This window comes from Triticum aestivum, chromosome 7D (genome assembly GCF_018294505.1).
Source record: "Triticum aestivum cultivar Chinese Spring chromosome 7D, IWGSC CS RefSeq v2.1, whole genome shotgun sequence".
In the NCBI taxonomy this organism is placed as follows: domain Eukaryota; kingdom Viridiplantae; phylum Streptophyta; class Magnoliopsida; order Poales; family Poaceae; genus Triticum; species Triticum aestivum.
In genome coordinates this window covers 65,294,700-65,301,889 of record NC_057814.1, presented here as the reverse complement: position 1 = coordinate 65,301,889, position 7,190 = coordinate 65,294,700, and the positions used below count along the sequence as shown (strand labels likewise).

Here is a 7,190-nt window from a genome sequence, read left to right as displayed (position 1 = left end):
ACACATACACAAATAGATAGAAAAGTAGTTTCAAGATATAATTAGGGCCAACTGAGTGAAGAAAATATTGGATCACATGCAAGTGACCACACGTCATGGTATGCAGGTACGCACTGCCGATGAGCTTATACTGCTATGGCCTCCTCGATACAACGTCGTCTTATGCTGTCATCTTTCTAAACCTAATTCCACTGGCCACCTTCATCCTCCCAGTCCTCTTCAGGTATCAAATTTCTTCATTATTCACGTGTTTACAATAAATTTCGGCTTTTTTACTGGGCCCAAAATCAACTTCTTGGCGACCCACAAAAGAACGCAAACTCGAGTGATGGATTTAAATGTTCCAACTACTAATCAACATTCATCGTATTCTATCTTATTTTCTAACACACGTGTGTGTTTTTCCTGAACATATTAGAATGGAGACGTTGCGAATTTGGAGTGTGGTTGGATCACTAAAGGTTGCAGGTGTTCTGTTCTCTGTTGGAGGCACGATGCTCATCAGCCTTTACAAGGGCAAGGCGTTGCATCTCTGGAATCCCATCCTAAAGAACCACCCCAAGGAACAGACAACTGAGGGTGCAAGCAATCAACTAAGAGGGACAATATTCTTACTAGGCAGCAGCTTCACATTTGCTTGCTGGTACCTACTCCAGGTAACCGTCCATGCAGTGACATGTTGTTGGTATCTCTCATTATTTGTGAAAATTCCATTACATTATTTGGTATTCGAGTAGGGAGATGTATGCTCATTAGTCTTAATATTAGAGCTTTTTTAGGGTACCCTGTAGTGAATAAGGACCGTCCATCCGCGAAATCAAACGGCCATGACCGACCTGTACTGCTGCAATCAGGCCAACAGCATGGCGAGCAGTATTAGTAGCACCGGTCGTACTCGACCAACCAGTATACATGTTCTGAGGTCAGCTTCTACGATTCACCTCGCACCGCCCCACCCCACCAGTTGTTCTCATCTACGGACTCTGGTATAGAGTTCTGGTGGCCACCGCCGTGCCTCCTCTTTCTTCTCCAGCCCGCCTTCCTTCGCTCAGGAAGCCCGAGTCTCGTTCCTTCCCCGTGCATGGCTCCGGCGCTCGACTGCGTGGCGTGGGCCTCAGCCTAGACCGTGCTCTTCTTCTCCAATAGGTCCGACACGACAGCCATGAGGCATTGGCTTGCGCCCCTCCCATGGCTGGCTGAGCATACCCCACACCGCGCTCGTTTTGTCTTGTTCACAACGGCAGCGAGGAAACCACTTGGCGCCGTTGTCCGTCAATGCGGAGGCTTGCCGTGTGCAGAAGTTCGTCGTCCCGGCCATGGCGCCCAGGCAGGACGGAGGAGGGTGTTGACGTAGGTGTAGTCGCCAAGTGTTGGTTCCATGTAATGTATGTATGTGAGGAGAGCATGGCGGCGATGGGAGCGAGCAGGCGATGCTGATTCCAAGCTATTACTACGAAATAGGATGGCATCTTGGCCCATCAAAAATCCCGTTTCAACGGTGGGATTTAATTATACTGGTCCCCTCACGCCAAGCAGTATAGGGTACCATAAAAGAGCTCTAATATTAGGCATGCATGTTGAGCGGAGAGATAGGAGAGTATGGGAGATAGGTACTACTTGCATGCATTTAATAGATGACATCACAGAGATTGTTAATAAATCTAAATTTTCATGAAAACTAGATCTCATATGGGCATTCTGAGTATAAGTTATCAACATATTAGTTCAACCACTACCCCCTTTCACTTTACTTTGTTAGCTTAAGAGGTTAATAGCGTCAATTTTTGTTCTAGATGTGCCAACCAACAAGTATTCATCAACTATGCACACGGGTAAGCATATATTCACGAAGAGGTGCCATATCATGGACACCACTATTTAGTGTCCCTAGAAGTTTGCCTTGTATTTAGATTAATTATTTACACATAAATAAAATACTACAATAATGTTAATGCAGTAACCATGTTTGTTTGTATTACTGATTGTGGTATGATGATAGTTACTTGCTACCACCCTAAAATATAGTTACTTTCTACCGTGTTTCAGAATTCTTACTTAGCGCCATAGTAGTGATATAATTATCATGATAGTGATGTATTTACTATGATGTTTGGTGAAAACTTACCAGGTGTTGTATAATCATGATGGTCGGGGTTAGTGTTGGTGGTGACGTAATTATGTCACTCACTTGTAACATTTACAATAATGTAAAGAGTGAGGATGTACTTACATGACTATTTGGTAACTTTTACCACCATGCCGACAATGTACTTACTAGATGGCATGGCAACATGTTACAAAATAGGATGATAACTAGTGCATTACAACATGGTAATAAAGGAGTGTAAAATAGTTTGTTGAAATAGTACCCCAAGTCCGATCTAGTTTGACACCATTGGGCTAAGGATGCATATGGATTTCTGAGCCGAGGAAAAGGGTAAGCAGGAACCCACTTTTTATTACCAAAACCCAGCTTTTAATTCGTTGATGTCATCGTGTTTTGCTGTTTCATGTGTGCAACTAGCAACCATTGTTTCCCCGTATGTAAATAGCAATGCTTTTAATTGCATGTCATGAATGAGTTCATGATGATCTTGTTGCATACAAGAAGAGCATCGACATGTGATTGGGCTGTGCCATAGAGCCATAACTAGATGTTTGTTTTTAGAAGTTTCAGCATTATTTTGTTAGTAGAAACTAGAGCGTAAAGTAACATGACATGCTGTTGTAGTCAAAGGTCCTCAAGGTGTATCCATACAAGTATTGGTCATCCATGGCGACATGCTTGGTTGGAGGACTCCAAACAGCAATAATTGGAATAATATTGAATACAGACAAGAAGGCATGGAAGCTAGGATGGGATTTCGACCTTGTGACCATCTTGTACTCGGTGAGTCCCTTGATCTCGCAAAAACAATTATTAAAAATAGACTACAACCAATACATTTTTTTTTTCAAAAAATTTGGTATGCATTTGAAGCTAAGGAACTCAAAATTTCTTTGAAATTGGTTCATTGAGGATTAAATTAAATAAGTTGGATAATAAGAAAAGTGGATGTATAATTATTCAGTTGGAAATCACCATGAACTCATTTGGTGTAGGGAGCACTTGCAACAGCAGGGAAATATTGCTTGAACTCATGGGTTGTGGTGAAGCGAGGCCCAACATATCCTCCTATGTTCAACCCATTGTCTGTGGTATTCACAATTTTGCTGGCCTCCATCTTCATAGGCGATGAAATTACAGTCGGAAGGTACGCCTCTTTCGCAACTTCTTCCAGTATTTTTTATTATTATAGTACAATGTTGTTTTATGTGATTATTTTTGCGAATGATATTTCATATAACTAGCATTGTTAAACAGAAAATGAATTATGGTAAAGTGATATTTTCTATAACAGTTACTGTTAAATAGAAAAAGAATTAAGTCATTCTTGTTTATTCTATATGTGCAGCCTGCTCGGTACAACCATGGTGCTTGTCGGGCTATACACTTATCTTTGGGCAAAATCAAAAGAAGTACGTGATGAATAGATCTCGTCGGTTGCAGGAAGAGTTCTTGTAGCTGCAGAAATGGCAACATTTGTACTTCTATACATGAAGATTATATACATTAGATGGAAGATTACAAGGTTTATTTTTGGACCCCCAAACTATCGATCCAACATTACTGGGATAACGAACCAAAAAGGAACCAACATCCATCTGCAGCAGAGATGAAAACAACACTTGACAATGCATTCGTAATGTTAAAAGAGAAAAGCAAGTGACAAAATAGTTGTTTTCTATTGATGATGAAAAGTTACATATTTATTGTCCCCAAAGGGGCGCATCCATAAAGACGCGATTGTTACAAGAGTTGCATCGGTTGCCCAAAGCAACCGTTCAGTGGTTTCGTTAAGTGGAGATTTAACGTCTAATTAACATGTGTTAATTAAGTCTTGACACTTTCCATAATCTACTCTTGTCCATGTAGTATCATCATCTTGATAACTCTTTCGAGTAAGTTTATCCTTCTGACTGTTCATCACATTACAAAATTTGCTCTATTTAGTGATAAAAACTCTAGTGACGAAAGAGGAAACGTTGCGAAAGATAATTTTCTGTGACGGTCCACCGTCACCAGGTTCCACCCCCCCCCTGGCAACTTTGGCGACGTTCCGGCCTGATTTTCGGCGAAGCATTGGTTGTCATTAGGCATGTGCATATTCTGCGGTGATTTGTAGTGTCACAAACAAAAATTGAAACCTTCAGACTTTTTGAGTTCTGATGACCTGCAAGTGCACAGGGCTGTTGTAGCACTTTTGTGATAAGTAAGTGTCGAACCCACTGGGAGCTGATAGGAAGGCACCACAAACCCTGCAACTGCGCTACCACTTAATGCAGCTACGTACGCACCCAACCCAGAGTTTAGAAATAGTCTACTCTATCGGTTCTTAGGGAAACTCGATTAAAAGGGTGATTTACTAACACTACTGCAGGATGCTGCTAGCGCGACACTACAATCAGAGACCCTTCGAGAAACTGTGTGCGATGCCATAATCGCAAATGGTGATGTATGAAAACCGTCAGAATGTGTAAAACGTTTGCGATGACGGATGGATCAAACACGGTTCAGGTTTTAGTTGCGTGTGCGATGAAGGGAATACGGTCCAGTTCAATGAACTGTTTGCGATGAGGAGGAACAAAAGAAACGGGCAGCCAGATGGAGGCGTGTGCGATACACAGCATACGGTTCACTCGGACGAACTGTTTGTGATTAGGCAACACAAAAGAAACGGTCACCCAGATCAAAGGTGTGTGCGATATAGGGCATGCATGCTGTTCACTCGGATGAACTGTTTGCGTTGAGACATGAGAACAGAAATGATACAAATGAATAAGATGTGTGTGATACGAGGCAAACAGGTCTGTAATCGGAGATGTGTGCGAAGACCGATAACAACACAGATGATTACTGCTAACAAGCCGTGTGTATTGTGAGCAAACGATTGCTGGTATACAATTGTGAGTGATTGTTGAAAACATCACCGATGGGTTCCATTGTTTAGTCCGTGTGCGATGTGATTTTCTTTGTCCGCACAACATCTACGCTCTGTCTACAGCATCAACATATATACTTAAAAAGACAACATTGCATAATCAAATTAAGCATACAATTACACAAGTGACTACACACATAACATTTCCACACACCAAAGAAAGCAACTACATGCATACTAAAGTAGGAGAAACCAGGATCTAATCATCTACTTATTGTTGCGATGACGCTTGCCATTGCTCTGCTTCCGGCTGGATCCCTGGCCATTTTGGGAAAGGAGGGACTTCCTCATGTCAACGATCCGCCTGTACATGTCGTGGCTCGTGTACGCCTCCTTGGCCGCGTACACAACGTGAGCTTTGTCGAGTTTCTCCATCAAGGCCGAGTGCCAGGCACGCTTGTCCTTATTGCACGAATCCTTCATGTCTCTGTAGTAGGGGTCGATGATGGCCTTGGCGAGGTGAACCAGTGAGTCCTTCTCATGCTCCTTGCTACCCCTGATCTTGTATTGGCCCTGGATGTCGACAAGATTCTGGCAGGCGATGCCCAAATTCTCGAGCGCCTTTACATCGTTGGTGATGTCCACCGTAGTGAACATGTAGTGGGGGTTGTTGACAAACCTGGCAAAACGCTCACAAGGCCTTGTGGCCAGTCAGCAGTGGTAGACGAGGACGTGGTGGCGCACGCACATCTGGGCGACGGCGACCTTGGGACGAGACCCGGCACGAGCGCGGGTGTACTCGAGGTCAAACCCGACCACCTTGTACTTCTCCTCGGCAAGCAACAACTCCATGATGTGGATGGAGTGCTCCGCCCAGACCGGGTCGTTAGTGTACACCACCGAGAGGTCCATGAACCTTCTGTGGGTGTCCACCACGGCACGCATGGTGAACTGCTGCTCGTCGTCGGCAGCCGTTCGGAGCGCCATTGGAGCCTCGCAGGATACCCTCTAAGAATTTCTTGTGGTGGGTGTGCTTCTTGCAATGGTGGGGCGCGATCGAAAGGTTGAAGAGACACAAGGGTAGGTTAAATGGCCACTGTAATAAATGGGGGCCGGCCGGCCTGTAATCGTCACGTCTTGTCACGACACTCATAGCGGAGGATTCCAGAATCCAGCGGACACTTGACAACACTGCACCCCAGGCGTGGGCTCGAAGAGCCTGTTCCCGTGCTACTGCGCTGTTTACCACACAAGCTTCCCGCCCGGCTAGTCTTGCCACACGTCGGCTAGAAGAGGGACAAACCGTGGGCGTTTATTGGCAAAAAGCTTTGTAAAAACGAAGTGTGTGGAATGACTTCGGTCATAAGTTTACCCTTGGGTGATGAGGTCAAAGTTACACAGAAGGGTGATGATGGACACTCGAGTGCGATAATTAATTATGCGCTCTACAGTGCACACGGTGGAAGAAACCAACTGTGTGCAATATTGTCGAAGATCGCAGTCGAGTTAGCTATACAGATCGTGTGCCGTGAGATCAACAAGGTAAACTGATTCGAGAATGGTTAATAAAATCTAAGACCATTGCATATTAAGGTCAAAATAGTGCTAGCAATATACGAGTCTCATACGATGCCATTTCAACGATTGTACCACAAAAGCTCGAAATGTTACAAGGTTCAAATTCCAGAGTTATATGGCTCAAATTCGAAGATTACAAGGTTCAAACTGATATTAGAAATGAAATTCAGCTCATCAGCTGCAAACACTCGCGCTGATGCGCTGAACATGGATATCAGAGAGGTTCAAACTAATATCACCGCTTCTAAGTCTGGCTTCGAAACCTCACAATTTTTGCAAAGGGGTCAGCCATTGAGAAGTCATGTATGGGGTTGACCCGATGACTTCCGATTACTCTGTCATCTGAAGTTCCAAAATGAAATTTAGCATTTTTGGAGCCTACTCCATTCTGCCGCAGGCGCCGGCGCATTTTTGCGAAATAAATGTAGGGCAAACCTCATTTCCTTCAGCACCCTTGCTCTGAGAACAAAGAACCTGGCGAATATAATCTCCGGTAAGGTCCCTCGGTAGGAGTTCAAAGTAATTTCTAAGAGATGCAGATCTAGGCATTCGACATGATTGTTATATTGTATCACATTATCCACCACTGGGCCTAATCTTATCTGCAAAAGAAGAAAACGTGTTAGTGCC

At 43.9% G+C, this 7,190-nt stretch overlaps 1 pseudogene; it reads left to right on the top strand.

The window, feature by feature from the left end:
* LOC123169854 (WAT1-related protein At5g64700-like) overlaps positions 1-4,005 on the top strand; it is a 10,152-nt pseudogene extending 6,147 nt beyond the window's left edge.
* The last annotated feature ends 3,185 nt before the right edge of the window (positions 4,006-7,190 follow it).